Source organism: Phragmites australis, chromosome 2 (genome assembly GCF_958298935.1).
Source record: "Phragmites australis chromosome 2, lpPhrAust1.1, whole genome shotgun sequence".
In the NCBI taxonomy this organism is placed as follows: Eukaryota; Viridiplantae; Streptophyta; class Magnoliopsida; order Poales; family Poaceae; genus Phragmites; species Phragmites australis.
This window is the reverse complement of record NC_084922.1, coordinates 51,004,291-51,020,591: the sequence shown is the minus strand read 5'-3', so window position 1 is coordinate 51,020,591 and position 16,301 is coordinate 51,004,291. Positions and strand designations below refer to the sequence as shown.

The following is a 16,301-nucleotide window of genomic DNA, read 5'->3' as shown; positions in this document are numbered from 1 at the left end:
TAGCAGCAACAAGAATGTTCTGTTTCGGAGAATGCGGGAGATAATCTTGGCTGTAGGGACGTCTGTCGGCGCGCCTAGATCTAGGCTGATGGAGAAAGCATTCAATAACATGTCCACCGTCGTAGCTCCAGCGAATAAGATGTAGTCGAAGGAAGAGGAAGATCTATCTCCGTAGTAGTTCGGACAAGACGGAGAAGGGTGGTCTTGCCCACGCCGCATTCCACCAACGACGAGGATGTCGTCCTGCGTTCCAACAAGTCTAGCACCTTCCTCTCGTAACACTCCATCCCATTCATTAACAAACGAGGATTTAGATAATCTAAAAATCGAAACAAACAACTTTTTAATAGGAGCCAGAATGTTTGTTTTCTATTTTTGTTTTTGCTTCTGTTTCTGCCAGAAGCTAAATACAGAAGTTAGAACAAACAAAGTGGTTTTTAGAGAAACTAGAAACCTACTTGTGAGAAAAATAAACTAAAGTTAAAGAAGCTCGTTTAGAGACGTATTTCTGAGAAGCTATGTACTGAGAAGTCAAAAATTTACTGTAGAAGCTAACCATCTATTTCTAAAAACAGTTTTTCAGATAAACTAAAAGCATAATTTTTTAAAAAAGTCTAAAAGAAAAAGTCCAAACAAACAGACCTTAAATGAGCTACTCTCAACTTTGCCGCTTTCGGCATAGCTCTTTTTTTTTTGCGAAAGTTTCAGCATAGTTTTTTTTTCATGTGCCATACGAAGCCTAAGGACACAAGTCAATCTTAGGACATGCAAGCGCGGCATCTTCCAGTTTCAGAAACTCGATCGCTTAACGGACAATACTATTTATGCATTCAGCACCTGAGTGAATGAAATGAAGTAAAAGATGAACTTGAATTGAATCAGGAGGTTCATTAAGCTGATGCTAGCCTGTTGAATCGAGAGGGGATAACCAGAGATCAATGCCGATAAATGATAATTTAGATGCTCATGTTATATTTCATCAGAGAAATGAGCGAGAATTCAGATTCATGCCCAATCGATCAGCAGCAGCTATGAATTCAGAACATTTTAAGGAACTTGTTCCCACCTTGCATGCATCGTCCACTCATCCAAGACTGACAGCAAATTCAGACAACAGAAGCAGGAATGAAACAACGACCACCCTGATCAGCATATTCTCTTCTTTTTGTTCTCCCTCCTCCGGTTGTGATTGCGTATGAATTTTTGTATGGTGTTTCGCAATATCACCCATCTCTTTGCATTTTATCAGATTTTCTAGTAGCGAATTGATTGAGAAATTAAGAAAAATACAAACTTAGGGGTGGTCGGTATAGGAAACAACGACCACGAGGATCTGCAATTTATCTTTTTCTGTTCTTTGTTCACATGTTATAACTGTGCCTCAAATTTGGATGATGCCATATTTTATGCATATGAAAATAACATATTTGCATCATGCAATGTCCGAGACCGTTGGATCCAATTGGACGGATATAATTCATCCTTCTTGCTCTAGTCATTGCTCTCTTTTCCGCCCGCTTGCCTCTGCTTCTGCCGACCGCCACCCTCCTCCACCCATCTGCCCCACCACCGACCTCCTTTGCTCGCCCCCGCCTGTCACCCTCCTCCACCTATCTCCGGCGACGGGAGCGTCGCCGGATCCACTGGCGTTGCCGGCCGCTGCTCTCCCCTACCGTTAACCTCGCCCACCGGTTGCTTGCCGCTCGCTGCACTGTCGGTGTCGTCACCTCGCCGCACCGCCGCCCCTAGCATCCCTCTAAATCCGGCACCCCGAACCACCCACCCTGTACTCTGGGAGGCGTGCTAAAATTTTGTGTTGTGTTCAGAAATTACATCACCCACCTCTAAGATTTTTCTCAGAATTTATAATCGCTATATGGTTGGGAAATTAAGAAAAATACCTAGTCAGCGGGTGGACGGTATTTAAAATACCAATGTTCCCGAACCTGAAACTTCTCTTTTTTATTTCTCCCTCTAAACGAACGATCTCGGTACGAATTTTTGCACAGTGATCCGCAATTGTATCCCGCATCCGTGTAAATTGTTTCACATGTTTTCGTAGTGATTTGACTGGAAAACAAATTGAAATACGAGCTCAGGGGTGGTCATTATCTGAAACACCGACCAACCCGATCTGCAACTCGTCCTTTTCGTTTCTCATTCTGCAGATCATTTTTCGTACTGAAATATCGAGTGTTGTTTCAACGCTCAGATTCCTACCTCCGTGATCTTTTTCATGGCTTTCTGTGTTTATTTGATTCGCCTAAGAAGCACAATCCAGCTAGCGCGACCGTGGCTGACACTCTTGGAGCAGCGGTGGATGTCCTACCGTTCCGTCTTCTCCGCCCAGGCCCCGGCGATCTTCAACATGGCAAAGAGGCAGGCAGGAGATACATCATCTAAGCCATATATAGAAAGGTCCATGAGCCGGGAAAGAGGTCCCAACACTTGCAAACTACACCAATCACTATCCATGAGCCGGGAGAGATTGCACAAGTACCAGTAGGCACAGTAATTCATCTATTCCAAGAGGAGCATCCTTCTGTGTCACAGTAAATAAACCAATCAGAGCTCTTGATCCTTAGGACATCTCTGATGATACTGCAGAACACTCTGCATCTAGTTTGAATCTGGTTGAGAACACAAGGATGAAATGTTTGGATGGTGGCTTAGCCCATTGGCATATTGCCCCTACTTTGATACTTTGATCCATGCAGCTTTAAAGAGAAGCAACAGTCAGTCAGAGAAGCGAACATACTTTGATACATGTTCCAAGACTAGGTTCTCGAACATTGATTGTGATGTTATGGGTGAAAAAGATCGGATTGATAATGTGGATAAAGAATTTTGGGAGGATGAATACAAAGTTCAACATAGATGATGACGAGGAGGTAGAGGAAGAGAGGGAGGAACAAGAGGTGCAATATTATGTTGCCGAAATGACAAAACCTGGGCAGCAGTTGATCATAGCACGAGGAGGGGAAGGTGGACTGGGGAACATGCGGCTATCCAAATAGAATAGACAAGAAGAGATAATCCGCTTGTGTATTGGACAACCAAGAACTGAGACCTTCCTTATCTTGGAACTGAAGAGCATTGCAGTTGTCGGCCTTGTTGGATTACCTAATGCTGGGAAGAGCACATTGCTGAGCGCTCTCTCTAGGGCTCGCCCGGAGATAGCCAACTATGCATTCACCGCACTAAGGCCCAATATTGGTAGCCTAACCTATGAGGACTACTTTTCAGTGAAAGTGGTTGATATACCCGGTCTGATCAAAAGGAGCTCACGGGAACCGTGGCCTGGGCCATGTTTCTTGAGGCACATAGAGCGCATCAAAGCTCTCGCCTATGTGCTTGACCTGGCTGCAACACTGAATGGCAAGAAGGGCGTCCCACCATGGGAGCAACTGCAGGATTTGGTCATGGAGCTGGGACATTACCAAGAAGGCTTGACAAGGTATCCATCATTGATTGTCGCGAACAAGATAGACGAAGAGGGGGCCGACGAAATGTACGAGGAACTGAAGAGGAGAGTGCACGGTGTTCCAATATTTTTAGTATGTGCCATCTTGCAGGAGGGTCACCAGATCTGAGAGTTGGTCTAAGAAACCTTATGGATGATGACTTGAGCAAAATTGTTGTCAATTGAGGTTGCATTTTTTTCCTCAAGATACCGATGCAGTGGAGGTGTTCTACAAATCCCCCCCCCCCCCACCCTTAGCACCAGAGGCTTAGATGCAATCGACATTTGTGTTGCAATTTTTTCTGACCTTGTGATTCTTTTGCTTCTTTTATTGTGTTACTAATGGCAATAGATCATTTACAATGTTTCAGGAAATCATTGTATAATAATATCAAACGCTTACTAGTATCCTCTCCTCGTCTTTCGGAAGAGCAGAAATATGTATACTAGCTACAAATGGTTCTTCCTGGTTGTACATACTGGTGGTAGTAGTAGTAGCTGAAACATTGACCTTGTTGAGAAAATAAAGATAACTACGTTTGCACTTGGGAAGAGAAATATGTGACCGTGTAGTGGATGTCCTGTTTGGTTTGGTTTCTTTCATGCTGAAGATAAGAAATCTCCCACGGACTGTCTGGTGGAGCTGTACTCTACTCACTGAAGACAATCCGGTCCAGATGGCATGTATTGCTCTGCTGGTGGTATCTACCGCCAAGCTAAGGAAACTGAGCGAGCTAGCTCCGGCAAGCGATGCCGATTCCATCCAGCCCTGGCTGTGGCTGGCACAGGTGAGGTCAGTTCTCCTCAGCCTCCACCATGCAGAGGCAGAGCTGTTGCAAGGACAAGCTCATGGACGTCCTGTCCTGGCCTAATGGTCCATCCGTTAGCTGTTGCCTGCTATTTCTTGCTGCACGGCACGCAGATTGTGGCCGAAATTCCTTTTGCAGATTGGAGTAGTTACTGTAACCGAGTGGTGATGAGCGCGAGGCCAAGCAATTCCTTTGTTGGATCGCCATACACAAGTAAGCTTCTGTGATCCTTTCCTCTTCCAGAAGAGAGTTTCGCGTGCAACCCAGGAAAAAGATTCAGATCCAGGTTCAGTTCATGTGACTTTGGAGCTGGCCTTCCTGTTCCCTTTAGTAATATCACATTATCGCTGACAAAACTATGATAAAGTCACCACTTCCAGCAAGCCCGTCTAGCTCAGTCGGTAGAGCGCAAGGCTCTTAACCTTGTGGTCGTGGGTTCGAGCCCCACGGTGGGCGACGTAGAATTTTTTTTCCCTCGGGCAAATTTACCATCCTTCTGCCTGTCACCAATGTAAATAATGATTCTAACCTACTACTCATCAACGTTTCAAATCCCCCTTTTCCCCCTCTGTTACATAAATCTTGAACACACTTATTCTCTCTCTATGTATATCTCTTTGTTTCTCATTGAAGAAGGATACGATCCGATCTCTGAGTTTCTTAACGAACATATATATTTCCAGGTTCCGTGAAGAATGAAGTGACAAGGATTTGACGTAACCTTTGTCACTGCAATGCGATAACATTTTTTATGCCCGGCGCTGCGGAATGAAACAAAATCTCTCTCTAGATGGTTGACGGGAGGATGTGATGGTGAGAAATAAGTTAAAATATATTTTAGTTTATATATGATGAGTAATTGATAAATTTATGGGTTTAGTTGGATGAGTTGAGATTGCATGGGTATATTTATGTATTGTAATTATAATCATGGCTAATCTAAGTTGCGGAGAAAAATAGAGTAGATGTTTTTGTCTCTGAGTTCAGAAAAATGTACACGCCGGATGATCCGACACTGTAGCATTTGTTCACGATGTATGATATGGCGCTAGGCCACAGTACACGTCGGAGCATTTCAGTGAAGAAGCAAAATTGAAGTGTACACCAGATGGTTTGGCATTCAAAAGATTTCACGCCGAAGGGTTTTTGACTCAGAAGAGAAAATTCATTGCAACGTCGGATGGTCCGGCGATGGTTTGCAGTGCATGCCAAACTATTATTTTCAGAGAAGAAATTTTTTAGAGAAAAGTTTTTGTACACATCGGATGGTTTGGTGTGTACACCGGAGGTTTCACCGGAGCATTTATTTCAGAGAGGTTGCAAAATGACTTCTGGTGGAGTTGTGCTCGCCAGGTGATCTGGCGATGAGGCATTGTGCACGCTGAACTGATTTTTCCAGAGATGTTGGAAAATTGCAGGTCTGGTGAGGATGTACATGCCGGATGCTTCAGCGTTGAAGAGTTGATAATGTCGGAACATCCGACGTTTACGATCTGTCTAGGATGATTTCTTCAACAAAGAATTTTGATTTTGAATAATCTATAATGGTGTTGGAGATGCATATTTGCTTGTCTTATGATGTGCAGATGATGGATGCAATTTGACGAACAACGACGAGATGATTGGGGCTAAGCGAGATGCTTGGTGCCGGATGATCAAAGAGGTTGAATGGAGTCTAGGGTGGCCCTAGCTGTTTATATGGAGATCAAGCAAATCATAAAAGGGTGGATGAAGACGACACGTTGACAAAGTCAAGCGAGAGGGATGCCGGTACAAGTGACAAGGCAGTCCGAGGGATCAGGAGCGGGAGAGACTTGTTTGCGATTAAGATCATAAGACAGAGTACATGCATCGATATCGGAGCACTTACTTAAGGTATAACAAAGTTTGTAGGATCTAGGATACCGATTAAAGGGGGCTGAATTGACAGTTTTAAAACTAATTGCTCAGTGATCAAGAAAATTTGTGGAAATAAACTAAAGAACACTAGAGCAATATGAAACAACTAAGAGCTATGTCAAGATTTGCAATCATAGGGTGGCATACAACAATTTATATTCTAGAAAGATAAATTACATGAAAGCAAATAACTCAACAATAAAGTAAATAGTTCGAGAGATGACACTCGAAGTTTATCTCGTGGTATCATGATTTGTCAATCACCCATAATCCACGTTGATGTGAGTTCAATCTTCTAACCGCTTCTCGATCAAGTATCCAATTCTCACACGAGAAAAGGCTCACACCGAGCAACTTGATCTTAAACCAGAATAGAATAATGAACTACTCAATATCTCAATTCAACTAAACTAGCACTTTACCGCTTCAGCAAGGCGTGCTCAAAGCCTCTCACAAACACCATCGTATCTCCTTCACAAGCTTCTTTGAAGGGCTCAACGGTGCAACCACCTCCAAGTTGTCTAGGAGGCGGCAACCTCCAAGAATAACAAGTCGATAATACTTTCTTGAAGGATCACTAGTGACTCAATGCTCAAACTCTTTAAAGTTATGCAATATATGCTCTCACACTTTTAAATATGCAACCACTAAGCCAAGAGAGGGAGAGAAGGAGGGCAAGTGCTCAAATATATTGTAGTGTAGTGCTAGTGACCCCCTTGAACCAGTCAAGCGTCTATTTATAGCCCGCCATTTGAAATGTGGCTGTCGCTTCTGATTTGATGTGTCGCTTCTGATTTGATGTCTCTGCGCACCTGGCCGTCAGACCGCAGTTCATCAGGTGGTCAGACCACCGATCGTACAACGACTACAGAAGCTGTAATCATGACTCTAACATAGGTCTAACAGTCAGATCACCACGTCTGTCGATCAGACCACGAGCAGGAAATAGAGTACCAAAATTCTCTATTTCCGAGTGGTCAGACCGACCATGCCTGACGGTTAGACCGTCAGTAGGAGCAGAGGATCCGAACCCCTCTGTTCCTTGACGGTTAGACTGAGACGCACTGTGGTCAGACCGGGACTAAGGTCTGAACAAAATCTAACAAGTTTATACATCGATCAGACTGGCCAACCACGTCGATCAGACCGCCACACCAGAAACTCGAGCTAAACTGTCTTGTCTATACAGCAGTCATACCAGACCTTTGCTGGCGGTTAGACCGCCACAACACAGAACACCCAAAGATAGTTTTTCTTTGGTTCCACTCAAACTAAATTCCTCACTGTATATGAAATGCAAGTTTGAGAAATTATGACACTTGATATTTCAAGTAAACGCACACCAACCTCTCTTAATCGTACGACACTTATCCTATCAATTCGGTCAATTTTCTTCTCTAATCACCTTTGATCGGCAAAAAAAATGTCATATATTTTATACCTTTTTCTTGAGCTAGCCATTTGCATATCTTTCACACATGCTTCTTCTAGCTTCGCAACATCTTTGGACTAACCTTTTCATAACTCATTTAAACATGTTAGTTCATAAATTACATATTGTCATTAATTACCAAAACATGAATTATGAGCCTAGATGCTTGAATCTCCCCATTTTTAGTAATTGATGACAACACCACTAAGAAGTGATATGATTTTAGTTTTGAGTCAATTTTTAGCACATAGCATTAAGGAGACCCGGAGGTGACTTTCAATAGCAAGTAAATAAAGATGATGGATTTAAAGGATATAAATGCTATCAAAACTCATAGTAAGGTAAGCTCCCCTACATATGTGCACGTGAGATTCAAAAAATAAAACAAGGTACAAGATAAGGATATGAAAAAAAATTGGTGGAGTTTACCTTGTATTTTTGGATTAGAGTAAACATATATTATCAATTGTGATGACCATTTCAAATATGTCAAAAAATAATTTTCTCAAGATATCCAACAATAATATTAAAACATAGAGATAGAGATGAACAACAGGATAAGAGAATAAGCATAGTTCATCACATTACAAAATTTAATGTTCTTAAAACAATAAGATCACAACCAGTTCACATACACCATAAAAAACAAAGATGCAATGCAAGATAGAGTCTTATGAAGATAGCTAAAAAGAAAGATTATTTCTCGTGCTTCACTTCTTCTCCCTCTTTTTTTACTTCTTCCAACTTTCTCCCCCTTTGGCATCAACTACCAAAAAATCCAGTCATCCTGAGAAGGAGGTGGAGGAGGATAAACATTGTAGAAATGATCAGAGAAGCTAGTGAATTGATTCTCAAGCCGTTGCTGTCCAAGAGAGAGTTTGTGAAACATTTTCATGTAACTTTTGGTTGTGAGCATTGAGAGCGGCAATGTCTTCTCGAGCAAGGGAGATGGACTGATGGGTAGATTGGAACTTTGTCATCAAGAGATGGTAGAAGTTCTACTGATAATCAGCGGCCTTTGTGAGAGGGTAACAAGATCTAAATATGCTCAACATGCTCATTTCACTGATTATGTATTTATTGATTCTTTTGAGCCCCATGGTGTTGGACACACTCTGCCTAATTAAAATTAGGTCAATACCATGCATGAAGAATTAGAAAACTTTAAGAAAAATTAAGTTTGGATCCTTACAGAACCACCTTAAATACTCATACCATAGGCACCAAATTGGTTTTTAAAAACAAGCAGGGGGATGGGTCGGTGGTGAGGAATAAAACTAGACTTATGGTCCAGGGTTTCACTCAAATAGAGAGAATATACTTTAGAGAGACCTTTGCACATATAGCTAGACTAGAAGTTATTAGGATTCTCTTTGCATTTTGGCATCCAATGATTTCATGTTGTATCAAATGGATGTCAAAAATTCTTTCCTAAATGGGTTCATAGAGGAAAAGGTCTATGTCAAGCAATCCTCATGTTTCGAGCACCTCAATACCTCATAAAGTATACGAGCTTCAGAAGGCTTTGCATGGGATCAAGCAAGCACCTAGGGCTTGGTATGATATGTTTAAGTACTTTTTGCTAGAGCATGAGTATGTGATAGGCTCCATAGATAAAACTTTGTTTACCTTTAAACATGATAACGATTTTTTTACTTGTTCAGATATATGTGGATGATATCATTTTTTGTGCCTCTTATCATGTCCTTGTGGCTAAGTTTGCAAAAACTATGAGCAAGAAATTTGAGATGTCGATGATGGACGAGCTCAACTTCTTCCTTGGACTTCAAATCAAACAATGCAATCAATGTGCATTCATCCACCAGATAAATTACACTAAGGATCTACTAAAGAAGTTCGAAATGAGCGATGCAAAGCCATTGGCGATACCAATGGCTACCTCAACTGTCCTTTATCACGATTGTCGGTGGATGAACACCGCAAGCGGGGATCCTGAGGGGCCCCCTTTGAGATTCGGCCGGGGAGCTGATTCTGGATCTACCTCGTACGTGGATTTAATGCGAATGTGTGAGATCTAGGCGGGACAGATGATCGTCAGCTAGTAAGAGTAAATGCTTAAGGGATTTTAGACAAGTTCGGGCCGCATGAAGCGTAATACCCTACTCATGTGTGTCTGATGTGTTATTAATACTCTCGAAATGCCTTTCTCTGGATCTCTATGTTACAAGGTTTTTTCTCTATCTATCAAGTCTTGAGCTCCGATCTTGCTTCTCGCTTCCAGCTTATCTTGGCCTCTAAGACTTGTCCTCCTCTGCGCAGTGCACCTCCCCCCTTTTATCCTATCAGGGGAGGCTCGACGTGCCCAGAAAGGAGGCACGAGTTCCCATGAGCTATAAATGGAAAGCAACCGACATGGGGCTACAGTTTGATGTTACAGGGGTTGAAAATGCGCCCTTCGGCCGGTCCTGTCGCCCATTATGCTCAACTTTAGCAGCTGTAGGGGGGCCCACCGGGCAGCCGCCGAACAGCCCCGCATCCCCGCTCGGTCAGAGCAGATCTGACACAGCAGGGGGGCAGGCGATATGCCTCGAGCCCAGTAATGAGATCTCCAAGCCGTTTCCTTCATGGGCTCCGCAGGGTGACGCGCGATGTGACCTGTCATATTAAATGTCCCCACGCCTTCCTGCCAGGCGGTGGCAGGGACTGACGTGCTCAGTACAACAGGCGTGGGGGGAGTGGTTGGATGTGACCGGCCACGCTCTTTAAATGCAGCATCGGACCTCCCACCAATTGACACCTCACCGTGAAGCCCTCGTGGGGTCCACCGGCAAAGGGCTTCTCAAGTCCTTGGGGAACTCTGGGTACTCAGGGACCAACTGTTCATGGCCCCGAACACCCCTCCCAGAACTGGCTCTTATCGGGTCCTCCGGGAACTCCGGGTACTCGGGGGGGGCAACTATTCATGGCCCCGAGCACCCCTCCCGGAACTGGCTCTTCTCGAGCCCTCAGGGAACTCCGGGTACTCAGGGGCCAACTGTTCATGGCCCTGAGCACCCCTCCCGGAACTGGCTCTTCTCGGGTCCTCGGGGAACTCCGAGGGATGGCGCCACGTGGCATTGTGCTGTCCTGGCCTCGGGACTCGGGAACCTCTGGTTCCCAGATCACCGACAACGATGAAGATAGGAATGAGGTAGACCAGCGGTAGTACATAAGCATAATTGGCTCAATCCTATACCTGAAGGCAACAAGATCCGACATCCACTTTGATGTATGCTTGTGTGCTCGCTTTCAAGCATCACCAAGAACATCTCACCGTCAAGCGCTGAAGCACATATTGAGGTATTTAAAACACACCCTTGAGTATGGTCTTTGGTTTTCTGCATCAGCTTTACTTTCTCTTCGAGATTTTTTGGATGTCGATTTTTCTGTTTGTAGAATTGACAGGAAAAGTACGGTCGGTACTTATCATTTATTAGGTACCTCTCTTGTGTGTTGGTCTCTTCACAAACATTCTAGCATTACGCAGTCAACTGCTGAAGCTGAATATGTTGCTATCGCTAGCTGTTATTCTTATATTTTGTGGATAGTTGCTACCATGAGGGATTTTGGGTTAGACTTCAAAAGTGTGCCACTTTTGTATAACAACACTAGTGGTATAAGCTTAGCCAATAACCCAGTCTAGTACTCCAGAACCAAACATATATATGTGAAATTTCACTTCTTGCGAGACCACAATGAAAAATGAGATATTGACTTGAGATACATAGATACTCAACACCAGCTTGCCAATATCTTTACCATACCACTAGATGCAACTAGATTTGCTTATATGAGGAGAGAGCTTAGAGTGTGTCATCCCTATGGCCTTGTGTGAGGGAGAGGTGTCATTGTACATATTTTATCTTACTTTTATTGCATTTGCATTGCATTGTGTAAGATAATCATGTTAGTTGAGCTTTGACTTGTATGTCTTTGGTATTTTCAGTTGCTAGTCTTGAATTTGGACTAAGTTGAGTAGTTGTGCAAAGCAAACTTTTAATCTTAGGATTCTTTCGATGCTTTGACCTGAAATATTTCAAGCAAACTTGCTTTTGTAAAGATGAAATTTTACTATTTTATGAATCATGTAGACTATGAAATTCTACATTCTTGATCACCATGTTTGTACTTTGGCTTAGTCAATGCTTATGTTAAGGCTAGTTTGATGAATATCTTGCGTTAGGCTTCTTGATTCAAGACTGTGGATTGAAGAACATTACACTATATTTTTTGCCTTTGTTAAATGTTTAACTCATGAGAGAACATTGAGGGAACATGTATTCCTTGTGTCGCAAAGGCACTACTTATCATGATCTTGTGAAAACTTGATAATTTGTGCAATTTGAATAATCTTGAGCTAAGATGTGACCTAATACAATTGTCTTTAAGCCTTGAGGTATTTGTTGTATCTAGTCGTGTGATACCTCGCTTGGATAAGAGATAATTTAAAGATAAAATGAAATACAAATAATTGTGCCTAAATGTTTCATCTTTTAAATCACTTGATCTAACTAAGTCTTAGTTTCATATGTGAGTATTTGCAAAGCCTACTGTCATGGATACTTGTATGTTTAATTCGAGATTGAAGTTTGCTAATTCTTAATTATTGTATTATCTTGGCACGAGTGGATACTTATGTGGTGGTAACTTTTAATATGATTAGGCTATGTGAACTTAAATACGCCAACAATTTTTCAGGACTAGCTTGTAAAGCTTCATGCTCTTATATCACTATCTATTTTCGAACCTTTATGCGATTGTAAGCTCCACAGTCTACTCTCTATAGTCATTTGATGTTTCTAGTTTTTGCAAATACTTTGTGATATACTTGTGGAAGCTCATTAGTTTTGCATGTTAATGCGTTGTATGGTCTTTTGTCCTTGATGTTTGTATTACCAAAGGGAGAGAAAATATGCACTAAGCTTTTGTGGAGAAAATGTACACTGAATAACAAAGAACAATCTTGCGGAATGAAAAGTGTGCATTCAGGGGGGGGGGGGGTCTTGCATTTTTGGCTTTTTTTGCTTCTCTTCGGGCTTTTACAATCTTTCTTATGCCAAATGAACTTGATTTGCTCTTTAGCTTTTGGTCACTTTGATGAACTTCTCTTGTTGAATTATTCAAACCAAAATATTTGTACTTTGAGAGTTGTCAATGCACTCATCAAGAGGGAGATTAAGAAAGTAAGTTGAAATGTGCCTTGATTTATACATGATGAGTGATTGACAAAGTTGTCGATTTAGTTTGATGAGTTGGGATTGCATAAGCATGTTTATGTATTGCAATTATGATCACGACTAACATAAGTTGCATGAGCATGTTTTTGTCTTTGAGTTCAGAAAAAATGTACATGTCAGATGATCTGGCACTAGAGAATTTGTTCATGTCGGATGGTCCGGCAATGGGCCACAGTACATGCCGAATCATTTCAGTGAAGAAGCGAAAATTGAAGTGTACACCGGATGGTCCGGCATTCGGAAGATTTCACGCCATAGGGTTTTTGACTCAAAAGAGAAAATTCATTGCAACGCCGAATGGTATGACGATGGTCTGCAGTGCACGCCGAACTATTTTCAGAGAAAGAGTTTTTGTACACTTAGGATGGTCCAGTGTGTACACCGTAGGCTTCACCAGAGCATTTATTCCAGAGATGTTGCAAAATGGCTTCTGGTGAAGTTGTACTTGCCAGATGATCTGGCGATGAGGCATTGTGCACGCTGGACTGATTTTTCCAGAGATGATGGAAAATTGCAGGTCTGGTGAGGATGTACACGGTGGATGGTCCAGCGATGAAGAGTTAGTAACGTTAGAACATTTGGCATTCACGATCTATCTAGGGTGATTTTTTCAACAGAGAATTTTGATTTTAACTGATCTATAATGGTGTTAGAGATGCATATTTGTTTGTCTTATGATGTGCAGGTGATAGATACAAATTGACAGCCGACGGCGGGATGATTGGGGCTAAGCGAGATGCTTGATACCGAACGATCAAGGAGGCCTGATGGAGTCAAGGGTGGTCCTAATTGTTCACATGGAGATTAAACAAAGCATGGGAGGGTGGATGAAGACAGCGTGTTGATAAAATCTAGCAAGGAGGATGCCGGTGCAAGTGACAAGACGGTCCAAAGGATTGGGAGCATGAGAGACTTGCCGACAGTCAAGATCGCAAGACGGAGTACACGTGTCAACATCGGAGTGTTTGCTTAAGGTGTAAGCAAGTGACAATGAGTCACGATTTGAGAAGTGTTCATTCGCGGTTTGGCCTCAAAACCGTGGATTTATGGAGCACATGTGGTATGATCACGAAGCTTACGTCAAGATGAAGCTAAGTTGTGAAGGCATCATGACTGTTCGATGGACAGAACATAGAATAGACCAAAATATCCGGTGGTAAGTATGGGTGTATTAGAAGAGAGGGGTATTTTGGGAATAAGAAAGTTTAAGGGCTAAGAAACCTCTCTAGGCTTATAAATTGAAGGATAGGGCTGTAAGAGAGGGATGAGCCAGTCATTTTAGAGTTGTAAGCAAGGGTTTTAGAAGGGTGAGAGGAGTGCTTAGGCTATGTATTAGATGAGAGCTTTTATATGCAAAATACTTTTGTAATCTGCCAAAAAGAGGGTTATTATGTGTAAGTAATGAAGATCATGTTGATTCTAACGCTGGTGCTCATCTCCTCCTTGTCTCACTCTACTGTATCCTTTGTCTAGTTTGCGAGTTTTTCGTTTTTCATTGTGATTTTCGTTTTGCTTGAGAGCTAAAAAAAAATCATCACTTACAAGTTATTCTTCTTGTTGCTAGAGATATAAAATTCATATTTAAAGTGGTCTTGAATCTCTCTTGCCTCTAGATTCATCAACTTGAAAAATTTATTCATTCTGTGACTAGATTCTTGGTTCTTAGTATTTCTTTTTCAAGTTGTGATCTTTTTGTGGCTATGACTTGTCGAACAAGTTTTAATGGAATCTAGGGTTCATATATTTTCATGAAGAATTTTTCATTGTGTTTTGTTTCTCTTGGTGTCTTGCTTCCGCTCTTTGCTTTGAGATGCGCTTGGTGATAAAATAGAAAAAGTTCATTTGTTTTGAAAAAAATAAGTGAGACACCTATTCACTCATCTCTGATCGTCATCCCCAATCCTACGTATGTTTTATTGTTATCTCAGTTAACAGCTGATACAGACAAGTTGACAATACAGATACAAGCTAAGAAAATGCTAAACTTGTCCTTATACTAATGGCTATAGTACAGATTGTAATAAAGTAGACATATTTCTATCCTAAATCTATGCCTGTAGTACAGATTATAACTTTAATTTAATATTTAGTCCATGAACTTCAATATCTGAAAGCTACCTGATTTCTCGCCGGTTACCAGCTACAAAAGCCATCCATATATAATGACGTATAATAAACTAGTTTTCGCTAAAGTCAACCACGCAATGTTACTTTACCATAAAGCAACCATATTTTCCAATACCGTATATTAGCCCCAGCAGTCGCAATCATTTGGGGTTCGGTGACATGTATTTGGACAATGATAAAATTGAATTATCAAGTGGAAATATTTCATGAATTCTTTCATTGTCAACCGATAATCAATCATGAAAATTGGCCATTGTAGAAGCGATAACTCCCAAAGACTAGATAGCCTATGGCATCGTGACATGCAACATACAACCACGTCTTGTTGCGTGCTTGTTGGCACAAACTTAGTGCTATAAATAGTAGTGTGGGGGTTGAGTCTTTGCAGTGTGCTCAAGCATTCTCAAAGCTCTTCTTCTCCTTCAATTCCATCCAGATCGAGTTCCTTTTAGCTTCTTACAGATCGATCGAGAGGATGTCTTGCAGCTGCGGATCAAGCTGCAACTGCGGATCAAGCTGCAACTGCGGGTACGTATATATGCATATATGTGGTTGTTTCTTGCAAACAGCACGCGGATTAGAGATCATGAACTTGTTGGCAGCTGCTCCCTTGAAAAACGCGTGTCCTTTAATTTTGATCCATCTTTTCTTGTGATTGAGAAGAGAACAATTAAGCGATATGATCCACTATTTTGTTCAAACTGAAGCTACATATATATGTACTCTAGAGACGAGGCAGGACCGACGAAATAGTTAGTACTAGTTTCTTTGCTGATTCTAAAATCGGGTGTTAATTTGGCGTTGACTTGTTGCAGCAAGATGTACCCTGACTTGGAGGAGAAGAGCAGTAGCGCGCAGGCCACCGTCGTCATCGGCGTGGCGCCGGAGAAGAAGGGCCAGTTTGAGGTGGCGGCTGAGTCCGGCGAGACCGCCCACGGCTGCAGCTGCGGTAGCAACTGCAAGTGCAACCCCTGCAACTGCTGAGGATCCAGCTTTGGGAAGCTTGATATGCCTCGTGCATGCCCATGTACCTACCACTTGTGTTTGTGTAGTGTAAGACTGTGAGTGATGATTGAACCAACAATAAGGAGGAGCCATGGATATGTATCGATCTGCAGGCTCTAGCATGGATGCGTGTGTGGTTTGCTACCTTACCTCTGTGGTGTCCTTGTGCTGATGATGTGTGTCTTGGTGTCATCGTAGCATCTCTGTCTCTATGTTTGTGTGCCTGTGTCTCTCTCTAATACAATGATGGACACAGAGTTATGAATATATAAAACCGGTGTGGTTTGCAGTGCCTAATTAGTACTGTAATAGAATACACACTGGTTGTT

At 42.1% G+C, this 16,301-nt stretch overlaps 1 non-coding gene and 1 pseudogene across 1 annotated transcript; both read left to right on the top strand.

Annotated features, from left to right (window-relative positions):
• Positions 1 to 2,320: 2,320 nt before the first annotated feature.
• Positions 2,321 to 15,951, top strand: LOC133908333 (probable GTP-binding protein OBGM, mitochondrial; annotated as a pseudogene).
• On the top strand, positions 4,656 to 4,728 carry TRNAK-CUU (transfer RNA lysine (anticodon CUU)). Its single transcript has one exon. It is a non-coding gene; the product is annotated as a tRNA-Lys (tRNA).
• Positions 15,952 to 16,301: the final 350 nt, after the last annotated feature.